Source organism: Phallusia mammillata, chromosome 4 (genome assembly GCF_965637545.1).
Source record: "Phallusia mammillata chromosome 4, kaPhaMamm4.hap1.1, whole genome shotgun sequence".
NCBI lineage: Eukaryota > Metazoa > Chordata > Ascidiacea > Phlebobranchia > Ascidiidae > Phallusia > Phallusia mammillata.
This window is the reverse complement of record NC_137255.1, coordinates 11,924,138-11,941,235: the sequence shown is the minus strand read 5'-3', so window position 1 is coordinate 11,941,235 and position 17,098 is coordinate 11,924,138. Positions and strand designations below refer to the sequence as shown.

At 36.9% G+C, this 17,098-nt stretch overlaps 1 long non-coding RNA gene across 2 annotated transcripts; it reads right to left on the bottom strand.

Moving 5' to 3' along the window:
• Positions 1-910: 910 nt before the first annotated feature.
• LOC145222828 (uncharacterized) lies at positions 911-10,437 on the bottom strand. 2 transcript variants are annotated; one of them, XR_013859386.1, is made up of 4 exons: positions 10,336-10,437; positions 9,913-10,014; positions 1,970-2,152; positions 911-1,470 (listed from the first exon to the last, which is right to left on the bottom strand). It is a non-coding gene; the product is annotated as an uncharacterized LOC145222828 (long non-coding RNA). The 2 variants fall into 2 exon arrangements; XR_013859385.1 differs by lacking the exons at positions 9,913-10,014; positions 10,336-10,437 and having other exon boundaries at positions 1,970-3,938.
• Positions 10,438-17,098: the final 6,661 nt, after the last annotated feature.

The following is a 17,098-nucleotide window of genomic DNA, read 5'->3' as shown; positions in this document are numbered from 1 at the left end:
CTCCGGAACAGTTTCAAAATTGAGGTTGTTTACGGCTAATTTATTCGCATTGGAAAAATTAAACAGATGTTTGAAAAATTGAAAAAGGTCTCTCGCGTAAAACGTTCTGCTGTAAAAATGCGCAAAGGGTGTCTCGTAACGGCAACGGGATAGAAAAGAGTAAGCTCTGGGCTACAACATGGTATCCAGCTGGTTAAAAGCCCCTCTCCGGAACAGTTTCAAAATTGAGGTTGTTTACGGCTAATTTATTCGCATTGGAAAAATTAAACAGATGTTTGAAAAATTGAAAAAGGTCTCTCGCGTAAAGCGTTCTGCTGTAAAAATGCGCAAAGGGTGTGTCGTAACGGCAACGGGATAGAAAAGAGTAAGCTCTGGGCTACAACATGGTATCCAGCTGGTTAAAAGCCCCCCTCCGGAACAGTTTCAAAATTAAGGGTTTTCACGGCTAATTTTTGTGTGTTTTGACACTGAAAGCTATGATTTCTATTATGACAATAAAATTCGAAAAAATGTCACAATGGACGCACAAGATTTTGCATGGTTCTATTTTATTTTGAGTATTTAGATTCTTTGACGCGTGATCACATTCAAATGCTCTTTATCATGTCATTTTTTCGTTTTTAATTGTGTTTTTCATTAATATTTCATTTGATATGGTACCTGAAATTTTGTGGTAAAATTTTTGTGTTTAGGGGAAATTATTCTGCCAGAATGACACTGGTGTATAGTTGGGTCGGCATCAGCTGCTAATGTATACCAGTACAGAAACACTGCAAAGGGTGTAACTTGCGACGTTAGGTGACGTCCGGGCTGAAAATACTCGTCTTTACCGGGTTATAAAATTCTGCCTCCCCGCCGATTTTAGCAAGTGGGCGCCTATGGGTCCAAGTATCCAGACTCACTGAGAGCATTTGCATTAACATTGCAATTCTATTCCACCAAGGTTTATGAGTTTGTCCGTAAAACATTTCAGTTTGCCCTTCCTCATCAAGCACAAATAAGACAATGGTACTCGAAAATTCCTGCAGAGCCAGGGTTTACAAAACCCTCATTTGATGCAATACAAGAAAAAGTAAAAAATTAAACAAGTGGTATGTTCCTTGATGTTGGATGAGATGGCTATTAAGAAGCATGTTGCATGGGATGGTGAGAAGTTCTGTGGCTTTGTTGACATAGGTAATGGGGTAGAAGATAATGATTCACAACCGTTGGTACGGGAAGCACTCGTTTTAATGGCAGTATGTGTTAACAGTTCATGGAAAATGCCATGTGCCTATTTTTACATTGATGGATTAAATGGCATTGAACGTGCCAACATTGTTAAAATTTGTATCCAACGACTTGCTGACACTGGAGCAAGAGTAGTGTCTTTGACCTGTGATGGACCATCATGTCACTTCTCCATGCTTTCGGAGCTTGATGCTGAAACTTGTTCGTAATACTATTGCTGACTGGAATGTTTTTGTTGACCTGAAAGGACAAAAAATTAAATGGCAGTATATTGTTGAGTTGCATAAGTTGCAAGACAGAGAAGGTCTACGGCTGGGCAACAAACTTAAATTAAAACATATTAAATGGCACCAACAGAAAATGAAGGTGAATATTGCAGCACAGTCTTTGAGCTCCAGTGTTGCAGATGCAATTGAGTATTGTGCTACACAACTCAGGTTGAAAGAATTTACTGGTAGTAAAGCTACAGTTCAGTTTATTAGATTGTTTGATCGTTTGTTCGATGTATTAAACTCTCGGAATCCATTTGCCCATGGCTTTAAATCACCCCTACGTGTTTGTAATAGGGCATCATGGGAACCATTCCTGAAAGAGTGCATTAAATATATTGTTGGTCTAAAATTGCCTGATAACACACCATTGCACAAATCAAGAAGAAAAACTGGTTTCATTGGATTTTTGACATGTATTAGAAGTACTGAAGGCCTGTTTGAAGATTTGGTTAACAAAAATGACTCACCTTTAAAGTATTTGTTGATGTACAAATTTAGCCAAGACCATTTAGAGCTTTTTTCCGGAGCAATACGTTCTGCTGGAGGCTTCTACAACAACCCAACAACTCAGCTATTTACAGCAGCATACAAGCGCCTTCTTTTGAGAAGCAGCATCACAGGGAAAAATGGCAATTGCCAAAATCAAGATTCTACCAATATTTTAAATATGATGAGTGATACATGCAAGATCAGAAATAAGGAAATTTCAATTTCACATTCTGCAATAATCAGAAAGTATGACTTACAAGACTGAAATCCACTCCAAAATGATCATGACTATGCAGACATTCCAACAATACAAACATTATCTGACTATAAAACAGCAGCGATTTCATACATTGGAGGATATGTAGGTAAAATGGCCCAAAAACAAACACTTTGTTTCATTTGCAATGAAGCACTTGGTTCACCCTCTTCACCATCTCACCATAGCTTTCTGTCTTTAAAGGATAGAGGAGGTCTCTTTAAACCAGTGGTTCTCAAAGTATGGGTCGCGACCCAAACATGGGTCGCGCAGGGTCAAAAAATGGGTCGCGATATGGTGATTCCAATCTGCCTAAATGAACTTTTTTCAATTCATTTTTCAAGTATTTTCAATTCCTAGTCATGACTGAATTATTGTATCAAAGGCATTTTATGTGGCTTCATCTTCGTAACCTTGGAGTATTGCATCATAACTAAGTGGTTTTTTTAGGAATTAGATGTGCACCCAGCTACAGCACTACCATAGCGAAATACAGCCTCACTCTACCACGTTGTTCAGCAAAATAAACCAATCATTACAACATACATAAAATAGCCTTCCAATATTCTGTTACGCACACGGCGATTGTAACGTGTTAGCACCAGGGCTGCCAATGAGAATTTCAACTAAACCCAAGACTCACAGCAAAATAACCCAAGAATTTAAATGAAAACCCAAGAATGCAAAATGTGGTTAGGAATGCAATTAATTAGGAAATTTACTCGTTTCATTGACAAATATTTGACAATTTACAGTCCGGAAATGCAACTTTACAAACTTTTGGTAGGAAATGGTCAATGCAAGCAAAGGGAATATTATGTTCAATAAAATATGCAGCAATCGCCAGTTCACTCTTGGCTGTTTGATGATCATCATCTGTTTTCTTTTTCATAAAATTAGTAATGTCTACAGTATATTTAAAAGCTTTAAAACTTCTTTGATGGTTCGCAGTTTTTATGTGTTAACAAACATTGATCTATTTGCATTTTTAAGTGTAACGATTGCTTTCACTGTATACTTATCTAGAAAGAATTAAGGTCTAGAATAGAGAGAAAATAAAAGAGATGATAAAATGGCCCAAACAGTGCAGCTACCCGAAAAACTTTTCTCGTTAAAATAGTTCTTACATATATCTATTTCATCAATAAGACTCAAAACCCAAGAATTGCTATAATTTTCAAAATAAAACCCAAGACGTCAAGTAAAAACCCAAGCTTTGGCAGGCCAGGTTAGCACGGGGAATGATAGGAGGTTAATCATGCGAAACTTAACTTGGAATGTAACAGGTAGCATTCAAGGATGAGTAAGTATTCGTAAGTTACAAGAAATAAAAAATACATATTTTGATGTTGGAGGCTTGGGTCGCAACATGTTCATAAAGCTCAGATTTGGGTCGCGCACAAAAAAGTTTGAGAACCACTGCTTTAAACCATCGTCTAGTGCAGAGGCGTGCAGCATACGGCCCGCGCAGACTTCAAATTACTCTAACAATTATGAATACTTTTTACTGTTAGAGCATGTAATGTTGCTATTTGTACATCATTACTGGTATCTTTGACTTTGTACAACGTGACACAATGATAAGGTTTTATCCACTGTGACGACCAGACATGGGGCAATTCGTCATTCGTATTCGACAGGTTTTGCCACCTTCATGCTGTATTCGAATGATTTTGGCTTTCGTTCGATGGTGCATGAATACAATTCGAATAGTTAAAGCAAAGAGTATAGAAAACATGAGTGGAACCTCTGACGTAACAATGGATTTTTTTGGGTTTTCCTGCGTCACGGTTCAGTGCATAGAAGTTTGTTCAACATTTTGTTTGTAGTTTGCTATAGTTAAGTGCGCAAAACGAGCCATATGTGTTTGTAATTATCATCGCATGTTTCGAATTTAGTGCGAGAGGCAGAAAAAAATTGCCCATGGCAGTATGGTGGTACTAAATGTAGTTTCGTTTCGTTTATTCGCACTTTTTTACGGACGAGGTGGCGAAAAACCTTGATTTCACTTAGACAGCCACTGCTTATTTCAGTGCATACACGCTTGCATACAACAAAGCAAAAAGACTCAATCCATATTACGAAACTATGAAAAAAATGCTTTGTGAACATAAAGCGAATTAGGTCTTTGCTTAAGTTTTGTGTTAACATGCTTAAGGTTTTTTCGAAAAAAAGCAAAATTTCGTGGAAAAATATAACTTTCGTGCAAAATGACTTTCATAAATAGTTTTCATAATCTTTCTGCAATTCTGCACCATTCTTGAACTTTCATTGCCTGCCAGGCAGTCTGATGAGCTCTAACAGGGCGAAAAAGTTCAATTACTTTAATTTTACATTAAACGTGTCTAAACTCTGTTGTATGCCACATTATGTCAAATAGGCCTATTTAATGTTACTTGCAAAAGATAAAAAAATATCTCAGTTTCTAAACAAAAAAATATTGTACATACATATAGGCTGGACCAACAGATTTAAAGCTGCTCAAAAAAGAGTGGATTCGTGAATCTCACAGCTGTCAGACACTGAAGTTTGTATTTGTTTTTTTAACCATTTAATTGTTTATGTTTTTTGCTTTATTTCTTGGAAGACAGCAACAAAACCCAAAGAATGGAAACCCATTAACAGTAAACAATGTTAAGAAAGTTTTAGGCAACAACCAGCACAAAAGAAAGTGATTCAAACTTGCATTTTAAAAGCGTTCAGGCTCTTTAACAGCCTTAAAGGAGTATAACAGTACGTCAAAGTTAATTTGTACTTAAAAGTTGACCAGGTTCAACAAGTGTTTGTTTGTTGTTTATTCTGAACTTGGAGTGAGTGCCAGTTTAGAGGAAAAGACAGCCATATTGAGAAGTTGCATGCCAGGGATATCACCATGAGGCACTTAGTCCATGAAGCACAGTTTTTACACTACCAACATGAGTCAGCCACTGAGTGAAAGCTTGATATTCTGTGTGGAAATGAGTGCAAACTGGTAAAAAGTTCAGTGTTCTGTTTTACATGAAACATTTTAAACATGCCTTGCTTATGTTGTATGTATCATACAGTTCATGGCTTTTAATTTCATTTGTGTGACAGGCTTCACACAATGTTCCAACTGTTCATATTTAGATCTGATTTGACAACAACAGAAGACAGAAGTATCTGTAAAATAATAAAAAATAACACAGTATTACCATAGTATAAATTTGATACAAGATGCTGAATAAAAAAACAACCAGTTATCATGCACTCTTGTCATATTTTTTTGTTTTCATAATCAAAACTGTTTGTTAATGGAATGTTTATAAGTCTTAAAAATATAACCCCTCTTATTCTTACATGCCTGACAAACTATATATTTGTTGGTTATAAAAATAATAATAAAAAAACAAAACAAGTTCTACAGTGGCAAAGTGCATGGCTTTGTCCGTACTGAACATGTGGTAAATCCATCTTTCTGTTAAATATCTTGTGAAACAAGCCACACTAAAGGATGTTAAAAAATGTACAAATTGCATTGCAAGGTAACTTCATTTTCTCTAATTTGAAACTACCACATGTGAATTTTGCCACATTCTTGTCACTTTATATGCGTAATAAACCACTCTATGTAAATGTCTCAACTGAAAAACTTTGTCATAATACCTGAGATGCTTTATTGTAGAAAAACAACCCAGTGACCCAGTGAAACTTTGTCTCTCGTTTCACATTATATAGCCATCTTATATCGCAGTTTTTATAGATTTTATAAAAATTCTACAACTATAAGACAAATATAACATCATTCTTTGGCCAGCAATTAAATCCTAACGCCTGACGACCGATTATTGCATTTATTATTAACTTGCAGTCTGCTATCAAGTACATACAATTTCAGCGAAAAACGTGTAAAACTTCTATGCACTGAAGCGGAACGGCGTGCGAAACTAAATTCAGCTTAACAATGCAAATAGTCACGTGACAAGCCCGAGTTTCATCTCGTGGTTTATAATCTCTTTGGTTAAAGTTATCTTTTGAACCAACAATTCATGAATACAAAAGCTTGGGTAAATTTATTCGAATACAATTCGAATTGTTGTAGGTTTTTGCCAACCTAAGAATTTGCAAATTCGAATACACGATATTTTTTACGAATACAATTCGAATTGTTGTCGGCCTTTGACAAGGTAACAAATCGTAAAATCGAATACATGACTACATTTTTACGAATACAATACGAATTGTTGTCAGCCTGTGGTTACGTAACAATTTGCAAAATCGAATACATGACTACATTTTTACGAATACAGTTCGAATTGTTGTCAGCCTTTGGCAACGTAAGATACGTAAATTCGAATACATGACTACATTTTTACGAATACAATTCGAATTGTCGATTACCTCCAGACTAGGGGTAGTCGAGAATATTTTGCTACATATTTTTGCCAAATAGATTCGAATACAATTCAAATTGGCAGTGAATATGACCTGTTTTGACAAGTTTTTGTTAATGTAACGAAACAATGACACATAGAAGTTTAATTGTGACGTTACATAAATGGAATTGTGTTACAAAGCTTGCAACATTGGGTTGTTCTCAGCACATGACAGGTGTAGCGTGTTCATGAAACAAACATCTCATGTAAATTTTGGGAAATTTATATAACGGAGACTTAAATCGGTCAAGCTAATGTGACAACAAAAAGCTCGTTGGTTTACATTTTTACCAATAAATTTGCAATTCATAAACTCATGTTACATTTTGATCGAATACCTTTTAAGTTTCGGGGCGCTTTTATTTCTTTTATTTTCCGCAACTACAGATATCCGAATCGGTGCATTCGAATGCTATTCGAATTGTTTGCTTCTTACAACAACTGAACAATTCGTGAATACAAATAATTAGAACTATTAATTCGAATACAATTCGAACTGCTACATCTCACAAAGGACGAAGTATTCATGAATACGAATACGTGCTTGGGGTTTATTCGAATAGTATTCGAATTACACGTTGTTGTTTTTTGGTCAACTATTCATGAATACTAATACTTGACACGTTTTATTCGAATACAATTCGAATTGCTGCCACCTTAACATTTCGAAACAATTCGTGAATACGAATATTTGACTCGCATTATTCGAATACAATTCGAATTGCCGAACTTTAAAAAGTGGGTAGAATTCATGAATACGAATACATGCCTTGGTTTATTCGAATAGTATTCGAATTACTTGTCATTGTAGTTTGGTCAACAATTCATCAATACAAATACTTGACTCGTTTTATTCGAATACCATTCGAATTGCTGTCACTCAAAAATTTCCAAAGTATTCATCAATTCGAATACAGTTATGCAAGTATTCGTAAAGTATTCGAATACAGGACGCCTGTATTCGACCCCATGTCTGGTGACGACATACCCCCATTGTTGCACCATAGTGGGCATTATGAAAAAAATTGCCTTTCTAGCAATGATTCAGTAACATGATTTATATGTGCAGTAAATATATTGAGATTTATACTACAAAAAAGGTTAGCAAAGTGAAAATGTCTTGCAGCAAAAAAAGAAAGATTGATTTTGAAAGGCGAAAGTTTAATAATGAGTGGAGTATAAAATACTTCGTTGTTCAAAATCATCAAGATGTAGTTTGCTTGATTTGCCAAGACACTATTGCAGTAATGAAGGAATTTAATATCAAGCGACACTATAGCACAAAACTTTCAGCTACATATGATACCATTGTGGGTCAATTGCGAGTTGACAAAGTGCAACAGTTAAAAAAGTCCTTGAGCAAACAGCAGCAGGTGTTTTGTAGTTACAAAAAAGAGATCGAACTTGCCACAAAATTGAGCTTCAAGCTATCTGAAGCAATTGCCGAGAAGGGAAAGCCGTTTAGTGATGGTGAATTTATTAAGAATTGTTTTTGGGATATTTATTGAAAATGTATCTCCGGAAAAGAAACATTTGGTGGACCAAATAAGCCTTTCTCGTTTTACAGTGGCTCGCCGAACAGATGATCTTTCAAAAAATATCGAAGTTTCTCTGAAGGAAAGAATAAGGAAATGCTCTGCTTTTAGTATTGCTTTAGACGAGAGCACAGACTTAAGCGATACTGCCCAGCAGTGGCGTATCTAGGATCGGTTTTAGGGGGGGGGGCAACAGCATAAAATAGATTGCGCCACCTTGCGGTGACAAGTGCGCCACCTTGCGGTAGACTGTGTAGACCTCTCTGTTAGCACCTGTTGTGCCTATTAAACTCGCAATATCAACTAAATGCTGGTTAGCCTAAGGCCCTGTGAAGCCCTTACTCTTGCTGTAAGTAACGAACGTTATAGTCACGATTCGATCGTGTTCATGTAACACTTTTTAACACTCGGCACAGTTGTTTCTAACAGTGGTTGCCTCTTAATCATATTGTGAATTATCTTCACTTGTTTGAGTGTGACGTAACAAAGTTATTATAAAATCCATTGTAACGTCATACGCGCAGTTGGACGCCAAGTGGCCTGGATTGGCATTCATTGTTTATTGAGATGTGTGACGAGCATCAATGCGTTACGCACATTAAACAAAATAGCGCACATTGCTATTCACAGTTTTGTCTGAAATTACAAGATTTAATACTAAAACGCATGGTCAAAATTTCTTGAGGGGGGGGGGGGGGGGCATGGCACCTTGTCCGGATGTAAATTATTTTTGTGCAGTAAGATGGCTTAGCAGAGCAGCCACTTTGAAAAGATTTTGGAGTCTTAAGCAGGATATTCAAACTTTTATGGAAAGTAAAGGTCAAGACGTTTCCTTTCTCAAAGATGAGACGTGGCTGAATGATTTTGCTTTTTTAACTGATATCACCCATCACCTTTCAGAACTGAATGTGAAACTGCAAGGAAAGCATCAGTTAGCGAATAAGATGATTGAACAGATTTCTTCATTTCAAGCAAAACTACAACTCTTTCGATCACAGTTGAGCAAAGGATTCCTGACTCATTTTTCTTGTTTGGAAAGTAGAAAAGTTAAAGTAGAAGACTGCGTAAAATTTGTTGCGATGATTGAAAAGTTAATTTCGGTATTTGACTTTCGCTTTAAGGATTTTCGAAAACACAATGCTGACTTTCAACTTTTTGCTCATCCATTTGAACAGTTGGTGGAGAATATTCCTTGCAGCTTTCAGTTAGAAATCATAGATTTACAAGAAAATGTCGATCTCAAACGGGCCTACTAAGAAAATGATTTAATCACTTTTTACAGAAGCTACGTGTATGGAAATTACATAAATCTAGAAAATCACGCTAGAAAAATGATCTCTCTATTCGGAAGCACATACTCCTGTGAGCAGTTCTTTTCAAAAATGAAGCTATTTGAGTCAAAATGCAGAAATCAGCTTTCAGATGAGCATTTGTCAAGTCAACTTCGAGTTGCCACTTCTTCTGTCAAAGCTGACATTGACAAGATCTCGGGAGAGAGGAGATATCAGACATCCCATTAATTAAAGAGTAACTTCATTGTGTGTGCTTTTCTATAAAATAAACTGTTTAAAAAATGTATGTGTTGCTTTATTGTCTGGCCCTCAGCATCATTTTAACTGCAAGTTGTGGCCCACTGCGATAAACAGTTGCACGCCCCTGGTCTAGTGTAATTACACTTTGCCTGGAAACAGAGAAAAGATTTTAACGTATGCTTGCCACCACAGGTGGAAAATTACCCAAAGGAAAAGGTATTTCTGATGCAATTGCATTATCGGTGCTCACAGATGTTCCTCATTCCAAAGTGTTCCAGGAGCTAGATGACCATTCATTAGATTGCTCTGTTTTGGACATTCATAAATTTGGATTATTCAAAATGTTACACAAAAGTGCGACTTCACCATCTTGCCAAAGAAAAAAATGCAAAAATTACTGAGACATGATCAGAAAAAAGTACAGCAAACTAGTTTTATTTAAAAATCAGTAAAGATTCAAAACTTTCAATAAAAGTTATTTGTTCATTGCATGTTGCAAATTTATCAACTTGTCTCTTTTTAGATGAACTATTAATTAACAATTGCTTACAAAATATCTTTGTTGCAAAATACCTGCATAAAAGGTAAAATAGCTATAATTTAAATCCGACGACACTAGCAACTTACCTCCACAGAACCGCGCAATATAGGCTATGTATATTAAGAGCAGTACATTCAATACAACCTAAAAACAACATAAATGATACAAAAACTTTGCACTACCGCTGAATTTAGTCACAATTACATTCCGATGGCTACCACCGCCTTGCGCAGGTGATCCTTCCAATATGGCCGCCGTACCCTCCATGTAGTGCTGACTCAGCAATTATTCTTACCACAAACCCAAATTGCTGTAACAGCACCATAAACGCCAATACTCCTTAGCGCCACCTACCAGAAATTCCCAGGTCAGCCCAAGCTCAGTGTTAGTAGCTCTACCTCCATGTAGGCTTCACTTTTCCGCTTGGATGCGCTATCCAGGCTTTTTTCTAGATCAGTGGTATCAATGTCTTTAAAGGCATTGGCATCTAAGGGCGCATGTGGCCCGCGGCTTCTAAGCAGTTCAAAAATTGGCCCTGGACAAAGTTTAAGTTGGAGACCCATGTTGTAAAGTCACATTTCTGGTTTCATTTCGTGAGCAAATACTGTTGAACTGTTGAATTTTTTGTTTGTTTTGTAATAGTGGACAATACACCGTGTATACATTTAATGTATGGACATCACCTAGTCCTAGAACACGTTTTAATATACCCTATCTATACGTTTGTGTATGGGACGTTTTCTCGTATTCCTCACAATGTCGATTAGTACGTACCTTGACCACGTGTTATGGTTTTAAAAAAAATAGAAATGAAAAAAAATATATTTGGAAACGACACGCAGTGGTGCGTAACGCTTATTAACAAATTTCGCACTTTCCATTTCGGCAAAATGATAATGGTCTGAACAGACAACACAACTACAGGCCTGTTCACACGCTACGTGATTGGTGGAGGTGCCCGAGCCGCAGCACCCTGTCGCCTATTTCGCCCGGCATGCTTTTTCAAGTGCGCATGCGCACAACTGCAAAACGTCACGAAACTGGAGGAGCTGGAGCTCCACCATAGATAACATATTAATGCCATAATTTTTTTTAAAAGGAAAAAAACGCCAAACATGGCGGAAATTATACTTATTATATATTGCTTAAGAATAAAAAAATAAGTATAATGAAAGTTATCTGTAATATCCCTCGTTTATAAGCCGCCCTCGATTGTAAGCCGCATGTTGAGGTGTTAAACAAATAATGTAAGCCGCCCTCGATTGTAAGCCGCACGCTGGAATTTTAGATACGATTGTTTCTTAATACATCCTTCTATTGTTATATGGTATGACTATTTGCCCATATCTCTTAGTTACGTTGATAACTGTACGCAACGGCAACAGAACGTATATCGACGTATAATCTGTACATGGATACATGTTTTGAACCCCAAATAATTTAAAATGTTGCAGTGTAGAAATAATTTCGGTATAAAATTAAAATATAAGCCGCCCTCGATTATAAGCCGCACAAACGGCAGCTAAAAAACAATATAAGCCGTGGCTTACAACCGAGTAAATACGGTATTCCTAAATTCGCCAAAGCTCTTTGCGCCACTTGTCGGTACGTAGCAAACTTTGTGAGGACTGATAAGAGACAGAAACAATTTCCTTTCCGAAAAAATCGCCTAGTCCTGTTCGCTGTTGCTGTGCCTTATGTCTATCTAAAACGGGTGACACTAAAACGCTGAATATTGCGGGACGTCGTGAATACCACCTGAAAAACCTTCGGCGTACCACAGGTTGGGAACCCCTGCCCTATAGTGTTCGAGAAGATTAACTAGGCGGTACTGGGAAGCATTACTGTTCGCAACAATAGTATTATATATTAGGCCTACCATATATGGTATACGTCCTCTGTTTGGAGGACATGTCCTCTTTTTTAACAAAAATCAAGTTGTCCTCCGAGGACAAGAAAAAATACCCAAATGTCCTCCTTTTAAAGGAATTTCTGATTTATCAAATACATATGTGACAATTGTGCTATTCAAAACAGCAAACTAGGCTATAGATCTTAGCTTATGTTTTAAAGAATACAGGTTTTCCTTTTTTTAAATACAAGCTTATTTTAATGTTGTGGTGTAATAAACGTCAAACTTTATCCAAACTATATTGTATATCATTTAATTTTTGAAGCTTTTATTTTTGGGGGGGCCTTAAATTGTTTTTTCATGTTCTTTTCAACAATGTGTCCTCCTTTTTGAGGATGGAAATATGGTAGGCCTATTATATATATTATTTCTGTTTGAATTGTTGCAACAAACTCTTAATAACCTCCTGCAGAGCCGCTTCCTTAGTGTTCTGTTCACATAACCCCTGCATGTGTTATAGTGAACCCGGTTAAAGAGCATGTAGACCAGGGGTGCCCAACCCGTCGATCTCGGACTGATATCACGTCGCTCACGAGAGATGCAGAAAATTATTTAAAATAGTTGTTTTGTAACGCGTTTTGAGGAATGTTGCTGTACATAGATTACTTTATTGTGAGAAATAATCGTTAGGATATGTTGATAAGCAGGGAGTCGAACCATAGGTCTCATATGGGTTTAGGTTCGGTTCGGGTTACTTTGTTTTGTTTTTTGGTTCGGGTCTGGTTCAGGTTTTTAAAAATGTATAATTTAGGGTTCTGGTTTGGGCAAATTACGGGGTCACTTTCAAATTGATTGTTTTTGACACGCCTTATAGCTGTTATCTAGCAAATATTCTTCATTGCACTGTTTTGAAAAATCACAAAAATATGTAATATAAGCTGCTTTTTTATGATTTAGGGTTCGACTCCGGTTCAGGTTTTTAGGAAATCTTAATTGGCAGTTCGGGTTGAATAAAAAACACCGCTCAAACTGGTTTGCTGATTCGGGTTCAGTTCCAGTTTGACTCCCTGTTGATCAGTTTACACTGCAAATACTCGTAGGTGCTTTGTTATGTCACAAAAGTAACCGCAATTGTTACTTTGTGCTATTACTTGCTCTGTTTTGGCTTTATCAATAATTAATTTTAGCCCAAACCCTTTTCCCAAGTTGTAATCCAAAGATAAGCATTGAATCAAGTTTACAATTGGCACTCAATGATCTGCAAAACGTAAAACATATAAAAAACGTAAAACTGGGCTCAGAAAAATTGTTCGGTAATAAGCACATAGTCTTGCATTCTGTTGCTGATTCGTATTTTCATTTTTATTTTATTTCTGTGAGGTTTAAGGTTGTTTGGGCCAGGGATGTCAAACTCAAACAACTTTGAGAGCCAAAAAAACAAATAAGTTGAGGGTCGCACTATCGAAATATTTGTTATACTGTAACATGGCAACAACAAAATTGCATAATTCAAAAGTAAAATGTTTCTTAATGCTATTCACCACATTAAAACACAATATTGTAATAAATATCGAACATATATAAAGTGGTAACAGAGTGAAAGAACCAACTGTGGTTTATTGCTTTGAGAATGGAATACAATGACGCAACAATCACAATTGCTGATTCTAAAGATGGGCTATTTCGATCATCCTTTTATAACGTTCTATATACGACTAATAGAGACAAATATTACGACTAATAATTGTATCATGTAAACTCACTGGTCTCACAGTGTATTCTGCCTGAGTAAAACAGACATATATATATAACTTATAAAAGTTACTTCGCGGGCCACACAAAAACTCTTTTAGGGCCGCGTGTTAGACACCCCTGACCAGTGGCGGCTCGTGCCTAAAATTTCTGGGGGTGCTGCTCCAAATTTTAGCCTTCATTGAACAAATATTGGCAATATATAGAAAAGCCACATTTCTAGATTTCTGGCCATTGCTTTGTGTAGAAAAACAAGTAATACAAATCTTACTTTGCAACTCCATTGTGACGTAATTTTTGTTGTGCAATAATGCGCACGAGTGTAAACAGCAGACGGTATCATTGGGGAATTTTGTTTACTTGCACAGCGACGGACCAAACTCAATAACATGCAATAATAATGTGGCACAAAAACACACATGACACAGACTCGAAACGAAGCGGTTGTAAATACGGTAAAACACAACAACAATACATAGAAGAAAATTATTAATAAGTGAAATGAGTCAAAAAAAGCGAAGTATTTCAGTTGGACAACATTTAAGAAAAACTGGTTATAACAATGATCACTAACTAACACACTTGCTATTCAGTCATTAATATGGCCATGTTTCATTTAAGTAACTTATAGTCACAGTCAGCGTTTTTAACATATCCTATGACACTTCACAGATTATTGCCACACAAAAAAACCCACCAATAAACCTTTTTATTGGTATCATAACTGACAAATTTAACAACCACATTACATTTGTGTCATAACTTGTTTATTTAAACATGTTTCTTAATTTTTGTGTACAGACTATTAATTGTTTTTAACTTTCTTAATTGCTATACTTACTGCTTTGTTTGGTGGCAAAAAGCTTATAATTCCTTTTTTTTGAAGTGCAAAAAGCTTTAAAATTTACAACACTCTCACCTAAATCACAGTACGCCAGGCCCATTGAAGAGTGAGGGTCGTAACCAAAAATTGCCACTTGCCACGGTTGACACACAATCCGGTGGCAAGCAAGAAATTTTGGTGGCAAGTGGCAAGCGGTGTTGGCAAGTGGCAAGTGTTGTTGGCAAGTGGCAAGCGTTGTTGGCAAGTGTTGTTGGCAAGTGGCAAGCGTTGTTGGCAAGTGGCAAGTCTTGTTGGCAAGTGGCAAGTTTTGTAGACAAGTCTGGTTGGCAAGGGGCAAGTTTTGTTGGCAAGTAAATGTGTTAAATGTCTCAACGGCAAGAGATGTAAACCTCGATGCCGAGGCAAGCAAATATCCATTCGTGGACGATTATAATGCGAATAAAACTCTCAGATTGAATTTTGGTGAGGTGAAAAAGAAAAATTCTGCATGCTAATTTTTTTAATGTGTATGTATAATGTAGAATTGTAGATGATTGTGTAGCAATGTGTATTTTATATTTTTGTGTATTTTTATTTTAGCGGCACATCTGACACGTCAAGGCAATTTTGTATTTCCTTTAAAGTCTAGCGGTCTTAGATGTCCCTTTTTCTAAAACAACACGCCCTAGCACTTACACAATCGTAAACTGTTTCTTGTAGCCGCCTTCGTTGCACAATATTTATTTCCTTTGTTTCGGAGCGACGCCACCTTCGCTCCGAGCTACAATAATGCGTTGTCATTTAACTATATATTTGCTACTCTAGGAAATCACTAACCAACAGAGTCATTCACTTACTTACTCACTTTAGACGAAGTTATCGCCAACGTTATACTTTACGTTTGTTGTAGTTTTATATATATGTTGTTTAATAAACCTTGTTTAACGCTCTAGTTGTTATTAGTCAGGAGTCTTCAGAGTTCTTTATTTGTGTAGTCAGATCGCGTATTTTCTTTCCTTACTTCTAAGTTGCTAAACTAGTTACACAGCGATATAACTTATTTGTAACAGTACATTAAATCGCAACACTGTTGACCCCTCAGGTGATTGAACACGCAATTTAACCTTCTGATATTAATATTCGTTGTAACTGTTGTTCGCCTTTTTTAAAAGTATCGAGATAATCGTTGTACGCCTGTTATAAATTTGTTTGTGTTGTGTTTAGTTTTTGTGTAGTTTTATTTCCTTTTGTCTCTTAGTATAATGTTTGCTCGGCTTCTTACCACGTTAACGCGCAGTTGCTATCGCTACAAGCCAGATACTTCGTTTGCTGTCTCAGAGATCAGTACGAACTCTGTTTTTAATCCTTGTGCGTTCGAGTCAGCCTTTTCTAGTTTCCAATCTTCTCTTCCCCTCATAGTGTTGCCTACTAGCACTATTTCTTCTGTTTCGGAGCCTACAAAATCTACTCCAGATTCGCTTCCCGTTATTGCAACCAGTTCAGATCAAGGTCAGTACCATCTATCTACCAGACCATGTACACCTCAGGTTACTGTAATTGATGACTATTTTCATCAATCCACTATGGACAGCAATTTCAGTCCCAACGCAGTAACTCATTCTAAGAAGCTTTTTCTTGACCTATCTTCAGCCTATGTTGGGAGGATTCTTGTTCTAAAGTCAACAGTTTCCCTTCTTTACATGAAACATCTTAAAGAAAATTTTGCAATGCAGTTGAAGCTAAGTACTTTGGAGGCAAAACCACCACCACCTTGGAACCTGTCTGCGTAATACCTCAACATCTCTCGAAGTGAACACAGCTATTCAGGAAAATATCAACCAAGTCACAACTTAACCCATCTCCTCTTTCAAGCTCTCTCTTTACCTTTGCTCCCTTATCTTACGCCTACCTATTTGAGATATGTTTTGTATTGTTTTCGTAAATACGCTACTGCGCGTCTAGCTAACTTTTGAATAGAAAATAGCGTCATGTCAGTTAACTTTAGCTGTTTAAGAAATGTGTAGCGTGTGAGTTTGATACGGTCGAATAGCAATCTACTTGTCTTTCTATTAGCTTTAGAAATCCTCCATTTCCTATGCTATGCTGAGGTGCGATATTGTGGGCTATCGTTCGGCTTTTCAAGGCAGCCACTATTTTTATTCGTTATCTTTATTTACTATTTTTACCCCACGGTCTGTTTGGAGTTGACGAGGCCAGTCCTCCACAGACAAACTGCCTAGAGACGGCTTAGCCGTAAATCACCGTCAGATACTTTTAACGAAGAATCCCGAGGTACGGTGACCGGCACACAGCGCTCCGCAGTCTTATTTAAAGTCCTTGAATTTTAGGGTATGACAGCTCCTCGTTACTGCACTTTGACGAGCTGAGTTTTGTCTTAGGGTGTAGATTGTTTTGCAGACCG